Genomic DNA, 15997 nt, shown 5'->3' with positions numbered 1-15997 from the left:
CTCTGCAGAAGCTGAAAAATCTAAAAAAATCCTAAAAATTAAAGAAAAATAAAAAGATGATTAGGCCGTTGATTCCTAACTTTCTTAAAATCCTTGTGTCCCCGGCAACGGCGCCAAAAACTTGATGCGTGTCAGTGTGTATATATTTTTAGATGTTTATTTAAGCCCTTTTTACACTTTTAGCCAAGTTTTAAATTTATAAAACACGATATTCACTAACACTAAACACACATATGGGCAAGTGCACCCATCGTGGACGTAGTATAGTGTTGGTAAGATACCGAGGTCGTCCAAGGACACAAGAGCTTTTAATACCGGTTTATCCTCAACGTCTAATCAAATCAAAAAGTTAGAAAATTGTTTTAAACTAAGAAAAATAAAAACTAACTAAATGCTGAAAAAGAAAATAAAATAAAAACAGATAGACAAGATGAATCACTTGGATCCGACACGTGTATTAGTATAACCTTTGATTATTTTCGCACTTTTGCACTTGTTTAAGAGATTATCTTAGTTATTGTAGTAGGCCCCTCTTTTGAAGGCGACGTTACCCTCAACCCAGTAGTTTGAGTCAGCAAGGATACAATCCTAAAGGGTCGGATTATTGAAAGATAATGAATTAAGTTATTAATGCAAATTATGGTAGGCCCCGCTTTTGGCGGTGACGTTACCCTCGGCTAAGTAGTCTGAGTCAGCAGGGATACAGTCCTAAATAGTCGGGTTATAGTATTAATAGTAGTTAGCTTATGAGGGGGTCAAAGAGTTTGGATCCCCGCCATCCAATACCTATGGGCATTGAAGGAGACCCTACTAAATTTGACCCAGGTCCCAAGCAGGACCTCTAAACGCTGAACAAGGGCAAGACCCTTACCAAACCGTTCCCTTAACCCCCGACCAGGTAGCCAACATACCTCCATATAGACCGTGGAGATATGAATGGTGAAAATCTTTTATTTTATATAGACAGTAAAATAACGCCAAGACACCACGGACAAACGATAAGGAAAGATCACCTTCAACATAAGTAACTAGTTATTAAAGTCATTAATACAAAACCAAATAAAAAGTGCAAAAGATTAAAAATAAAAAGTATTATACTAAACACTTGTCTTCACCAAGTGATGTAAGAGACTTAGGCAAACATGGCCTTGATTGTCAAGAACTCTTACGATCAATCTTGGATCCCGAGACGACTCACACACTCTACGATGGACAATGGATGATGGTGGTGGATGATGGTGTTATGGTGGTGATGGGTGGTGGATGAAGTGTGAGAGAGGTGGTGTGCCAAGGGATGAGAGAGAATGAAACCAAGCTCCTCTATTTATAGGCTGAACAGAACGCTGGACACGGCCCCGTGTCCGCTGGACACGGCCCCGTGCCCGTCTGACATTCTCTCTCTTCATTAATTGTAATTGCGAATTACAATTAATGCGCCTGCTGTACTTTCAACACGCCCCCGTGCCCGTTGGGCACGGCCCCGTGGTGAGCAATGGAAGCTTCTACTGGTTTGTCTTTTCTGCTGCTTCCTGGGCACGCCCCCGTGTTCACTGGACACGGGGCGTGTTCAGACTCTGTTCTCTTCTCTTTGTCTTGGGAGGTGCCGTTGAGCGTCCGGGCAGTTTACTTTTGTTCCTTTTCTTGTATTTATGGTAGAATTAGTGGTCTTTTTGCTTCTTTTGTGATTTTGAGCTCATTTCATCTTGAAAATACAAAAGGAAGACAAAAACACTCTTTTTCCAACATTAGTACTTAAAAAGGGTTAGTTTTATGCCTTAATTGATGTGTTTTATATGTTGCATTTTACACACATCAACGCCTACACCCGCGTGTCAAGGTCGTGGCCATTTCGTAAAATGGTGCCAAGGATATCCGGGACATGGTCATTAAGCTCCCAAAGGCGTAAAGCCAACAAAACCAATTTTTAAACGGGTCACATTGATAATACCCAACTACTAATGAGTTGGGGTCAATTGCCCGACCAAGCGGTATTTTAGATACCGTAACCCAAGCCCGTATAACGGAAAATAAGTTAAAAGTATTTACCTGAGCAAGTAATAACCTCAGTCAAACAAATGCAAGTATCTTTTACTGGTCTCCTATTCTGGAACGAAGGTTTATAACAACCTATTAGAATCCTAACGGGTCTTTAATTTAGCCTTAGCTTAGACCGGTCAGTTTCAAAGGATAATTACAGTTTAATCGCGTGAAAGGCGAAAACCGGGAATGGAATGTGGTTTGGGCCCAACAAGTTTGAAGACTTGTTTTATATGGGTATAATAACCACACTCTGGAGTTTGAAGTAAAAACGATAAGGTTTGACCCGTTTCGGCTAGTTCATGTAAACTAGTTACATAAACCGAACCGTGAGCGCAAATGGAGTAACGGGTAACCGAAAGAGTCCTACACAGGTTTCCTAAGCTATTATGCTCTAAAGAGGTTGTGGTATCAGTAGGATACCTTCCATTACGCCCATAACGAGTTTAAATCCAATATACGCCCCGTAGGGGTATTTCGGTCTTTTTAAAGATTATAAAAGAGATTTTCCGAGTTCTACAGGGGATCTGAGTTTTCCGAACAGTTTATAAAGTCCAAAATACTCTATTTATTATTTAAAATCAGTAGCAACTGGAATCGGGTCAAAATACCATGTAGAACTCAAGTTATGTCCGAAAAGGGTATATTCGGTAATTACCGAATCGATGCCATAACCGCAGGTCATGAGCAGGTTAAAAATAATTAAAAATATTTAAAAATCCCAAAATATTATTTTACATCAGTGTGTAAAAGGTTTGGTGTCGAAATTTGGGTTTAGATAGGCTTTATGCTAATTGCGCCGTTTAATTACTAAAGTTTCCGTAATAGCGCTTTTTAGCATAACTCTTATTCTAGACCTCGGATTGACGTGAAATTTTAGGGACATGCTTAGAAATCCGTAACTAAGCTTATTGTCCTTTCACATATCCAAAATTCTCGTTTTAAAGTAAAAAGGGCGTTATGGTCAACTTTTGAGCTTTTAACGGAAATGTGTAAAAGACTCGGACAAACAACGAACCGGTCACAGAGGGTTATACCATCATGTAACCTGGTCCTAAGAGAGTCCTGGGTCAGAACTGAAGTCAAAGCAAAAGTCAAAGTTTTGCGACTTTCGGTTCCGAACCGGGTCAAAACAGTAAACAGTCGGACCAAACAAGCTTAGACTAGTTAATATACTTATTATCATGTTGTATGAGTGTTAAAACAGGTTACACGCCATCTACATTACTGATTATGCATGAAATCGCAATTTAGCATTCTGTTGACTTTTTCTAAGCAAGTTTGACTCGACATTCGGACTAGTTAGAGTGGGAATCAGAGGGTGCCCTTTTAGGGGTTTAATGCCCACATAATTACCAACATATAACTACCTTTGATTCGACAAACCACGGGACCATTTGTGATTTATCGTTAAGTCAATCGTTAATTACGACGGATTGACTTTTAAGCTATAATTATGTAAAAACTAAACCATAAAGGGTTAGGCACACTTACAGAAGTTTGGTACATGACCAGAGATGCTAGAAGAGTGTTCTTGAGCTCCAGATGTGATCAAGAAAGCAGATTTAGGTGTGTTTCTAAAGAGTTCACAACAAGGCCTTTTATAGTGAAATTTGGAGTATGAGATCATTACAACAAGGCCTATAATTGTTCATGGATGATCAACAACTGTCCCTGAGTGCTAGGGGACGTTTAGGGGGCGCCCATGCTCTCATTATTGGCTTTAAGGTCGGTTAAAACACCTAACAGTGCTTATGTCCACGTTTTCTGCATCTGGGGCATTGACGCGGCCCGCGTTAATGATACATCAACTCTTACGCAGGTCGCCTGAATCCTAATGTCAGAGCCCGCATCTATACTGCCCGCGCGGCCCGCGTAAGATCTTTTGTTTCTTCAACGCGGCCCGCCTGAGACCTGTTTTTCAAGATTTTCAAATCTTTTTAATTATTGCACTTGGCCTTTGGGTTTCGAAGGGGTAACTTTGCGTTTTGGGCCTCGTTTATTTACGAATAAGGGCCCCGTGGCTTTTACCCAACTTATTAACCCTTGGTTAATTTATTATTACCCGAAAAGTCATAACTTTCTATGTTTGACGCCTTAAACCCCTCGCATACGAATTCGGTCATAACTTTCTCGTTTTAAAACGGAACCTTGCGAAATTTATATCGTACATTCTAGTGAGCGTAATTTACTGTTACAAAGTCTCGGGTTCGTTAAAGGGTCACTCAGAGGTATAACTTAAACATGTTGACACATTTAATCCCTGTAGTTTGTAATCTCTCACTTTCTTCCGCATTTCGTTCCGTACGATCCATGATTTATTCGTTTGAAGGTACGAGCATCATTTAGGGTTACTATACAGTATATTTATCCCTCGTTGATATTTTAAACCCTCGGATTCACATACTTTCAATGTTTGTCAACATTAGTCCTTATTTAATATTTAACACCACGTGTAAACTTATGACACGTGTCAATACATTATTGGACGCAAAATTTTTCCGAGGTGTTACATAGGGCAGAACCACGACAGCTGTTACGGAACCCTAGATCAATCGGGCAGAGTATCTAATACGTCTCCAGGGGTTATGATACTTACATCGTAGCAGAACCTCGCTATTTAGGGGGGGTATTAGACCGAGTATATTGCCAATTATGTGAGAATTCGAGATACAGAAAAGATTTTGAACGATTTCTGATTGAAACCCGATGGCCTCTATATATAGTGCTTCACTTCGGTTTTCTCGCGGCCCGCGTAAGAGTAGCAAAGGGGCTATGCGGCCCGCGTCAATGCTGGTCAACGGACTAGCTTGTTCGGGTCAGCGCATAGGTCTGCCGGGTGTTGGGCCATGTGGCGGCCCAGGGTCGTGCCAGGTTTTAAGTTCTCGCGGCCCGTGTAAGTGTTAAGGGTGGCTTACGCGGCCCGCCTAAACCCCAAAAATCAGTTTTTAATTATTTTTATTAATATTTAAGGTATTCGGGGCCTGTTTTCACGTATGGGGTGTTTTTAGGGACATATTGGGAGATTTTAAATATTTTTAGGGTGTCGGAAATTATTACGAGGGTGTCGGTTTCAGGTTGTTATAGCTCCCATCCCATTAGAAAGTTAACCAAGTTCATACAAAAGAAAAAGCCCTTAAGGGGCATAACAACTACAATGCCTTCTTCATACAAGGCCTAAAACATTAAACAGTTAACACAACCACAAAGTCTTTAAAGAAACAAGGACATAAAAACATCAGCATTAATCTTCAAACGGAGCTTGAGCCCCCAACACCTTCATCAACATCTGCTTCACCCTAAGGAACAAAAGATGATCTGGGAAGGTCATCATATAAACCATCCAAGCCATCAACACCTTCATCTTTAGCGGCAATAGGAGTAGCCTCGACTCTTGCAAAAGATAGCGGAGCAACATCAATCGGAATGGACATTGAAGTAACTTGTCTTGGCTCCTCACTTATCCCTAGCTTTTTCGGCGAAGGTCTCGCATTAACACCTTCCTCGTCACTGGTCTCGAACAATGTTCTCTTAGCAGAAGCAACAACAAACTCCTGCTTGCATAAATTCTTGTTCAGACCTTTGGGCTCAACAACTTTAAGCTCAGAGATAGGTTGATCCACCATTTGGGAAAAGGCATCAACATAAGGATAGGACAACATCTCCATTTCTTTCATGACACTCACAAACTCTGGCAAAGAGTCCGGTTTAAAAGAAGTAAGGTTCTCTATAGCTTTCCCTCTAGCAACAGCACTGAAACCTGCAATCAAACCTATATACATCTCGTGAGCCATAGCCTTATGATAAATCCCTGTAAGAGGAGCAATAAACTCCTGACTATGAAAGAGATAGGTAATGAAGTGCCTAATACCAGTCCCAATTAACCACTTCTTTTCATCCTTCGATTTCTCAACTTACTGCCTCAGCTCTCTTGTGTATATGCTTCACTGGCAACCTTCTCTGACCTAAACTTATTTCGCTCCAGACCAAACTCCGGTCTTTCCTTAGCAAGTTTATCATTAAACTCAGATAACTAGCGCGAAAAGGTGTCAAGCTTCTTCATCTCTTAATCTACCTTAACCCAAGAAGCAGGTAGTTGGTTCACAAGCTCACCCTCCTTGCCTTGGGAATTAGCCAATTTCTTCTTTGATGCTTCGAGCTTTGTTTCGTTTACACCAAGAGAAGCCTTAATTATCAAACTCATGACGAAGAGCAACCCAACGCTCTATTCCATCAGGAAGAGACATAATCGACTGAACAACCTAAGTAATCATCCTACAAGAAACATCTTCATCTGAAGACTTCTTAACCAACTACTTCTCAGTAGGAATGGCCACATTCATAAGAAATTTTTGACATACTACCCCATCCTTAGTAGTATCTGTTTAACGAACTTGCTACTTAGACACAAATAAAACAGGCTCATCGGCAGAAGCCTTACACTTAATAAAACCTTTATCCTTTCTAACCACTGACTTCTCAATGACCTCCTCCACCTCTTCAACTAGGCTTTGACAAACCTACCTTACCCTTCTTCTTCACACTTGCGTTGGATTGTCTAGAACCACTAATAACATCTTTAGATACTTTCTTCTGTTTCCGCTTCTCAATAGTTCGCTTACTTTCATTCAACTTCTTCAACACAACAGAAATATCAGCTTCAGACGGGGCAGCAAAAACACCCCTGCATCACAAACAATCTCTTGAATACCCTCTGTCTTCACTAACTTGATACCAGTCAACGATGCTATAACATCCACATCATCCTCATCCTCATCCCCACTATCAATGGAGATAGGGTCGGAAGGTTGAGATGTGGCACCAATAGAAGAAGCTCCCCTGGTAGACCTCCTAACAGGGTAGGAAGCCTTCTTCCCCACATAAGCGTCCATAAAAAGTTGAACAGGAACATTAGCAAGATCACCCGCAGTACGAACATGCACCATATGACGGGTGATAGGGGACGACCAGCAAGAACTTCCTTTGATTCTAATTCCACAGCAGAGGAATCCTCAACCATATTAAAGTCCAAAGCACTCATATCTGAAAAGTAAAAAAAGAAAGGTAAAAAACTAAGAAGCATAATATAAAAGCATAAGAAAGGGGCATACCCTTCCTGTCTACAACAAAAGATGGTTCAAACTCCAGATCATTCCAATTTTCACTAATTCCTAGCAACACAAGAAGTTTCTCCGGGTAAGCCCTAAGCATCGAGCGAGAAGCACGAAGTTTCAACAACTCCTGCTCAAGCTCAGCAGCCTCAGGTTCTTTCTCATTCAAACCCTCGACAAATTTACGAGGAACAGTAACAAAGGGAAGAAGATTTTCAGAAACAAAAAAGACTCTATCCTTCCAAACATTGGTTATAAACAACGATCCCAGTTATCAATGTAGCACATTGTGTTTTCTGGATGGTAAACCAGTACCCATTATGAGACAAACGGAAAAAAAACGATGAAACATAAGTAAAGAGGGCTCATAGCTGAGAGCATGACATAGTATCTCAAAATGCATAACACGAGCAACTCCGACAGGGGCTAATTGACCAAGAGACAAACGATAATACTTTAAAACTTCTAAGAAAAAGTTTATAAAATGGTAACGCAGGTTTGGTTGTTCAAGAATACATGTGTAAAACACAACATGACCCTCCGGACATTTGTTAGCAGTCCGATCCCCAAGAGCAACAACCTCAAGAAAAGGAATTCTAAGGTGGGACAAACTTGGTTCTCGTCCGGAGACCAGTTGCAATAGGGAGTATTTATGATCATTAGCAGTCCGATCCCTATGAGCAACAACCTCAAGAGAAGGATCGATACCATGATCGGAGCAAAACTGATCGACATTAGTTTGAGTAAGCCTTGAAAACTGAACATGGATGTCATTTTTTGAACTAGACGCCATTACAAACAAAGAAAAGGAAAGAAAAACATTTACTAGTTTATATGGAAGGATTTTGTATCGCCAGAAAAATAAGAGATCACCGGAATACCCAACGTATTTTTGGAAGAAAGTACAAAAGAAAGTGGATGAAAGAAATTAAGGCAGTTACATGGTTATAAAGAGTAGCCATAAATTCAAAATTTGAATCCCTATAATCTCGGACAGGTGGAGGGCCAAGATTGAAACTGCCACCAACCGGAAGCCTAGGGCAATGATACCTTCCCTGCGGCGCTGTCCCATTAGTCACATCCTAGCCGCCTGGTACGACTTGCACAGGCAAGTGGACAAGTGGATCAGAGCAAAGGAAAAAAGCAAGAAACGAAACGTTTCAAGAACCCATCAAGCTAGTAGCTTTCGCCAACAAGCTCTTAGCCACAAAGCAAAAAAAATAACCCATTGCTTCTAACTTCCTCGTATATTCCTTAACAGTTTTTACACAACATAAAAAGTTGATAACAAAAATATGTTAAAGCAATATGCTAAGAAAAAGGGACTTATAGCTCCCTCATATGAGCCACACGCTAATGTAAAAACATACATACAGCTAAGGCACGTACTCCAACATAGCTAAGCCCCCGAAAAAAACAATGATCTATTCGAGTTATAAGTACCTACATTTGCAACATAGATACTAATGACTGGGGGCTGATGACGTGGGTGCCTGGAAGCTCCATCTCTGAAACAATAAGTTAAACAAAGTTACACCAATGACTTAAAGCTGTAAGTCGGAAGTTGTCGCATTGACAACTGATAGCTGGAAGCTCACGTTACTGTACATACATCGGGTGTTGAATCTGCAAGGTCAAAGTGATGTGACTTTACCCAAAAGTGAATAAAGTAACATTGAAACAAACAATCTGGCATTTCCCAAAGAGGCAAGGCCACTCGTACAAGCAATATCACCAGAGGATAAGGCTTACCAGAACTAGAAGGTATAAGCTGTAAAGGAGGCTTCTTAGGCAGACCCCTTGCCTATAAAAGGGAGTCTCCTTCAACTCCAAGTTTATATTCATTTCCCTTTCTGTCTTTCTTTAAAACTATTTCTCCAACTTATGCTTAACTCTTAGAGATCTCTTTATTGATTCTCATGTCGGAGTCCAAATGCGGGAAGCCACCTCTCGTGTGAAGGCTAACGGTGTTTTTTGTGTAGATTTCGATCAAGAAGCTATCTGCCGGGGTGGATCCTGGACCTTCCCCCTGTCATATTCTTGTTGTTTTAACAATTGATTTGGGTCGATAGAAACTTGGTTGCTTCTGAAGGTTATTCCTACTGATGCTTCGGTTTAGCTCAACTCCTACCGAAATGTAGAGAACTAACAGAAAATCATGATGGTTTACGACTTGGCATCTCGTACATGAAGAATCGAACATTCACTATGGTTTAATTGTCAATTTCATCCTGGTGTTTCTTCAAAGGGCTAGAACATGAATCACTCGATGTCTCAGTGCCTATATATAAACAATATAGAAACCATTCATAAGCTTTCAACTTCTCTGCACTTTTGTATACTAGAAATATAGTCACTTTCTTGTCATTGAAGCAAAGAAATTGTATCTCAAAATTATCTGCAATATTTGCTACATCGTCTGGGTTGTTCACCTCTATGTGCAGAGTTGTTTAATATTTCACATGCGTTGCTCCGTTGCATCTTAGAATACGGCTCACTAATTATCCGTAAACACGTAAATCAAGAAAGATCTAAGGGGGAAAAGTTGTTTTGAAGACTAAAAGGTACTCTTCTTGAATTTTCAATTGAAGTAGTAAGTTGTAGCAATCTATTGATATTGAAAAATCACACAAACCTTAACAATGTGCTCCTCCATTGCTAGAGTGGTGCATGCCTTTGCTGCCGGAGAAGGTCTTTAGAAAACACAAAGTTAAAAGCTAAAAAACCTATAAAAAGATTATAAAGAAATATCGATCCAATTAAATGGATTAACAATGATTCAAGGTGTTGCCAATGAGTGAAATAAGAGCTAGCGGTATCAATGTGTTGGATAAGACTTTGTCGGTTCAAGTGGTGAGGGTCTAATCTTTATGGTAGACAACGTAAATGTAGTGTAGTGTAGAAATAGAAGTAGAGAGACACTGATTCAAATTTACTTTATTTCACTCATTGGAAATATTAAAGGCGGTAAATTCTCTGACAACCCACAACAAGACCTAAACCCGACATGAAAAAATAAGGTAAATTACACTTTTCGTCCTTTATGTTTGTATCAAATTGCAATGGATGTTCTTTAACTTCAATAATTACAGTCACAGTCCTTTATTTGTAAAACGAATTACACCCTACGTCCTTTAGCACTAAATTAATTAAAATTTCCAATTAACTTATAACATCTGCACCTCATACGAGGGCATTTATGCCTTATCACACATTGTAATTTTATCCATTTAATTATATAAAAACCAAGACTATGTCTCTCTTTAAGACTTTAACACACTTTCTCTCTCAAACCACCACCACAGTGTTGCCACCACCGCCACCGCCTAAAACCACTACTATGCTCCCATTACCCACCCTACCTTTCTTTCTCTAACCACCGCACCACCAATTCCAATCTCTAAAACCTTTCAATCGACTCATACAAATACAAATACCTTTCAATCGAGCCATAAATCTCTAAAACATTTGGGATCTTTGAGAACAGTAGATCTAAAAGCTAACAACCACCTTGCCAAAACTTTTGGGTTCTTTGAGGGCAGATCGTTGCAAGTCTTTGTAGAAGATTGGATACCTTTCAAACAAAACAAGTGGTTATTTATGTTCTCACTCCATTATTGTCCAGAACTCCTAATGGATCAAGAAATTCAAAGCCACCTTTCTAGTTTCTTGATGCAATCTTTGGTCCAGGTATCTTCTTCATCTCAATTAATCTCCAATATGTGCATAATTAGAATCGTGTAGTAAAGTTAATTAAGGATGTTTTTTGCTGATGCAGGAATGTACTAATGTGAATCATCGATTAAGTATCACAGTTTATGGTTTTGAATCTGAAGGGTTTCAGATTTGAGGCAGGTTTATAATTTCCTAGATCTACAAGGGTTTCATATCTGAGGAGAAAGTGGATGTTTAGATAGACTTTAGGTTTATGTTTGTATATATATTGTTAATGTTAATATAATAGGTAAAATTACTCCACCCTCATGTGTAAGGCACATGCCATATTTAACTGAAATTTTTAACTAGGTCAGTGCTAAAGAACGTAGAGTGACTGTGACTGTAATTGTTGAAGTTAAAGGGCGCCCATTGCAATATCATACAAGCATATAGAACAAAAAATGTAATTTACCTAAATAATAAGTTTTGGGTCGGTTGACACGGTCTGTTTTTTTAAACAGATCAATCCGAACATGACCCTTTCAAAATATGCGACAACCCAAACACGTCTTGTCCAAAAGTGGGTTTATCTATTAACCCGTTTAGTAAGTTTTTTCATAAGTTAATATTTGATTTTAGAGATGAAAAGTGTTTTAAATTCAAAGTTATATAATTTGATTTTTTAATTATTCATATAATTATTAACTTTTACAAGTAAAATTATTTTATGTCTTAAACCTTTCTATCTACTTTTCACTTCCAACAACTTTATATTTATTAAGATAAAATGTCAAATAATGCAGTTTATAAATTGTTTCTTTTAAGTCAACCAAAATTTTTTTTGTCTCTCTAAAATAATTAAACCTTAATTTGATGTTCTAATGATGTGCAATTACTAGATCATTAGATTACCATTTTTTTCTTATTTTCTTCTTTTAATGTGTATGCGGATATTGTTTATTAGGTGGATTTTATAAATACAATTTTATGATTAAACAACTGCAACTAAAATATTTTTTAAACAAAAAACTGATCATTTTATACGAGTGAGGTTCGGCTACAAAGTCCATTTTTCCTATAAAGTGTACAAAGTCATAAAACATCACAATTTCAGCCATAAAACACACTCAAAACCCACAAATAAAGAGTGAAGATCACTATAACACAATATCCAAACCCTAACAGTCCATAAAAACTTCAAATACACCATAATGAAACTATGAATATAAAACACATTAATGTTAGTCATTCGATAATCAATGTCTTATCATCCAAAATACAACACAAAACCCACAAATATGACGTTTTAGTAATCTTCACTTTGTTATTTGTGGGTTTTGAGTGTGTTTTATGGTTAATATTATGGTGTTTTATGACTTTTTACACTTTGTAGGAAAAATGGACTTTGTAGCCAACTCCCACCCTATTTTATATATTTTAGAATTAAAATAGTTTTTTAATTAAATTTTAAAAATCCATGATTATTTATTTATTTAATACACATCATATTAAAGATTAAAATATTTAATGAAACTTGACACATTATCACTGGCAACCTGATAATTACATATTATTCAAATTCAAACAATAGATGAAAGTTCAATGACTTAATGGCAATAACTGACAATTTAGTTACATTTCTATAAAGTTACCCTTTTTTATTAACCATGTATTATTTATCAAATATGGTTTCCCTCACATAGTTACAATACAATTTCTTTGTGCTTAGTTTGATTCATTGATTGTGACATTTCGCACTTTCAAGTTAACACTGAACACTGTACGTGATTCTTTACGGTCTATCGAACATTCATGCGCATGCAATTATATTGAACGTGTAAAATTATAACAGACGATAACACTATAAACTAGAAAGACTAGTTTCACACATACGTTTAAAGTTAACTTGTTAGCTTTCCATACAAGGGGTCAAATTCGAAACACGAGGGACTAGTTGGTTATAATATAAAGTTAATTAGCATAACTTGTTGCCCAAGCTTGTTATAATAAAACTTGAAGGATTCAAGGTGTAACTTTGTATTAACAAAAAAAATATATAAAAACAAACTCCCAAACCCTAACCTGCCCCCATTACCCTCATGACACACACACCTCTCGACCTCTCCCTCTCGGCAATCTCCCTCTCTCTCAGATCATCTCTCTCCCGACGTCTCTCCTTCTCTCATGTAATCTCTCTTGCAAACCTAGTTTCGGACGTAGTTAACCACAACACTTCGTAGTCACATAATTCTAACTGAGCAAAACTAAGGGGAGTTCACGGCCCCTACTCTCTTTTAAAATTATTTAAACACAAGGGGAGAAAACATGCGCAGCGTTATGGTATATTAATATACAATTTAATTAGGGTTTTGTTATATTATTATGGTCACAAAAGTTTAACATTATCACAAGTTAAGTCCTTACATTCTTGGACCATTGGTATTGGATAGCGAGGAAGTTTTGAATAGTACTACTGGGTTTGACAAGCCCTGCCCGGGTTGATCGCGCTAACCCGACCGGTCAAGATCGAACCGGTGTAAAATTTGCCTAACCTTCCACCATTGTCAGTGATAGACAAGGTAACAAGGCAAACAACGCATAACACAGAAAGGTTCAGTGTCGAACACTTAGTGACATAATACATAGGTTAGCTACCTACATATATGACAAGAAACTGCTAATAACTACTATTAAACACAAACAGTGAAATAAGCATTATTTGATAAACATGTGAACTCACTCACCATTGTTTACGCTTTTTCTTGCATGTGTTTCTTAGGTCGCTAAGGTATCTCTCACGGCTAGGTTGCACGCATGGATGTCAAAAACAATTTTATTTAATTGCATGGTTTCATTTCATAAACTTGTTAGTTTATTTAGGCGTTTTTTGCGCACAATATTACTTTACCTTTACTTTACGCTTCCGCATTTTATTTAAGGTTTTGAAAACGTATTTTATTCATATAGAGGTCAAACTATATGACTTGTGTCTTAGATCCTGGTTTGTCACGTGCCTTGCGGTAAATCCCTGCTAGTGGAAATTGAGGGTGTGACATTGATTGTCCGCTATGTTTTCTTGGTGGTTATTTGGATGCCACTCAATTGGATACTATATACGCACAAGCTTAATTTACAATCTTTTATTCCATGTTATATATTTTGTTATTTTTTTCAATTTGGGCTTAGCCCACTTGGTAGAGGCTTATGCCTCTTAGAGTAGAGGTCCCATGTTTAAACGGTGTTGCCATTCAACTTATATATATATTTTTTAATTTTTTTCTCTTATAGTATTAGTAAAGGTACAAATTGATTCTCATAGTTTACTTTTAATTTTATAAATTCTCTTGTTAATTCAAAAACGCTAATGGTTTTTTTACCGTTTTGGCTTAATTATTTTTTTAGAGTAACGTTTTATGTTTCGATCTAAATTCTGTATGCGTGATTCATCGTTTTTACGTCTATTTTTTGTTAGGTTTAATAGTCCCGCTGCAACGTACGAGCCCTAAATACTAGTTAGCTCTAATTGTTGTTTATTCACATTCTCTTATTCTAATCTTGAGCTAAGTATATAAACCTAAATTTATTAGCTAGGAATGACAAATGACTACACAAAAACATTTAAAGTAACACAAATCATAAAAAAGTTTCATATGGATCGAAGTAATTAATTGTTTATGACACTATGTATTACTCATATTCGTAAATAACATAAAAAGGGTTGACCTATAACACGACACGAAGTTAAATGGGTTCAACACAACACAAGACAAAATTAAGTGGGTTCGACACAATACGACCCGAACAAGTATATGAGTAGGTTAAGGTTGAAAAATTCAACCTGCCAATCCATCAACCCATTAACCTACTATCCCAACACGATTTAGATCATTAGGTAACATAAGTGTTAAGGTTAAGCGGGTTACTTACTAGTCTTTAGTGTAACATAAAATGTCAAAAACCCTGTTTTAATTAATGCGTTTGTTTTAATTAATGCGTTTGTCTGTGCTTGGACTAAAAGCGGATCTAGTCGACACCGGCTGCTTTCAGTTGTTGACTTTTAAGCCCTATACTTTGAGTGAATGACAGCATTGGTCCCTTAACTATATACCCATATTTACTTTCTACCGCTTTTTATTTTTGTTTCGGGTATCGAGTTTATATGTTTACTTCTAGTCATATTAAATTAATTAAATAAAAATAAAAAAATATTAATTAACAAAGCTTATGAATAGTAATTACACATGGCTTCACATCATTTGGCTTTTTTTCTTCTTTCACACGTTCTTTTATTGTATTTATACGGTTCTTATTCCTCATTTATTAGGTTAGTGCCTTTAGTAGACTGGATTTTATTTTTCCTAAATCTCCATTCCACTCAGGTTCGATTCTTAGCCCTAATTTTTTTTTTCACGTGTTTTTTGTTGGTAGTGTTTCACAGGTGTCTTACTGAGGTTTAATTTCAGGACACCTGTTTGATTTGTTGTCCACTTCATTGCTTCTCTTATATCAGAGTTCCAAGAGTTCGATTGTATGAGATTGTGTTTACTGTTTTCTATCTTCAAAGGTTCACACATTATTTAGGTTGTGTTTGTTGTAACTGGTTGGTTAAATGGTGTGTTTCTTCATTGCCGGTTTAATTATACATAAAAATATGAAAGAGAAACATTGTTTATGAAAAGTTATAAAAGAAAAAGAATGAATTGCAAGTTTTGTCATTTATCTTTACACCTAATTTCAGACGGTGTCCTTTGTCTTTAAAATTGATAAGTTTTGTACTTAATGTTTCAAAATCCCACACGTTATGTTCTTTGACCTTAACACAGTTAGATTTTTTTGTTAAATCTCATAATGTGACTTGCATGTGAGGGCAGTTTTGTCATTTCACCTTTAAAAGGACTAAATAGGTAATTAACTTAAATACCCAATCAGTTTAAAAAAAATAAAAACAAAATATATTTAATAAATAAAAAAGTTATATCTCTCTTTCTTTCTCACCTCTCTCTCTCTCTCTCAAACACTTACCACCACCATCCATCGATCGTCAACCCCAACGCCACCACTTACCACTACCTCAAATCCAAGCTAACGCACCCATCTGTCTGCCCACCAGCCTAAAATCAAAATCAAAACCTTCAACAATATTACAGAATTCCCCAAAAAAATATAAGATTCGCCCAAATTTCATATATAAT

General features: G+C 37.3%; 1 long non-coding RNA gene across 1 annotated transcript; it reads left to right on the top strand.

Moving 5' to 3' along the window:
• The first annotated feature begins 10373 nt into the window (after positions 1-10373).
• Positions 10374-11126, top strand: LOC110903086. Its single transcript, XR_002571655.2, has 2 exons — positions 10374-10838; positions 10927-11126. It is a non-coding gene; the product is annotated as an uncharacterized LOC110903086 (long non-coding RNA).
• Positions 11127-15997: the final 4871 nt, after the last annotated feature.

Source organism: Helianthus annuus, chromosome 5 (genome assembly GCF_002127325.2).
Source record: "Helianthus annuus cultivar XRQ/B chromosome 5, HanXRQr2.0-SUNRISE, whole genome shotgun sequence".
Taxonomy (NCBI): domain Eukaryota; kingdom Viridiplantae; phylum Streptophyta; class Magnoliopsida; order Asterales; family Asteraceae; genus Helianthus; species Helianthus annuus.
This window is presented reverse-complemented; position numbering and strand designations above follow the sequence as displayed.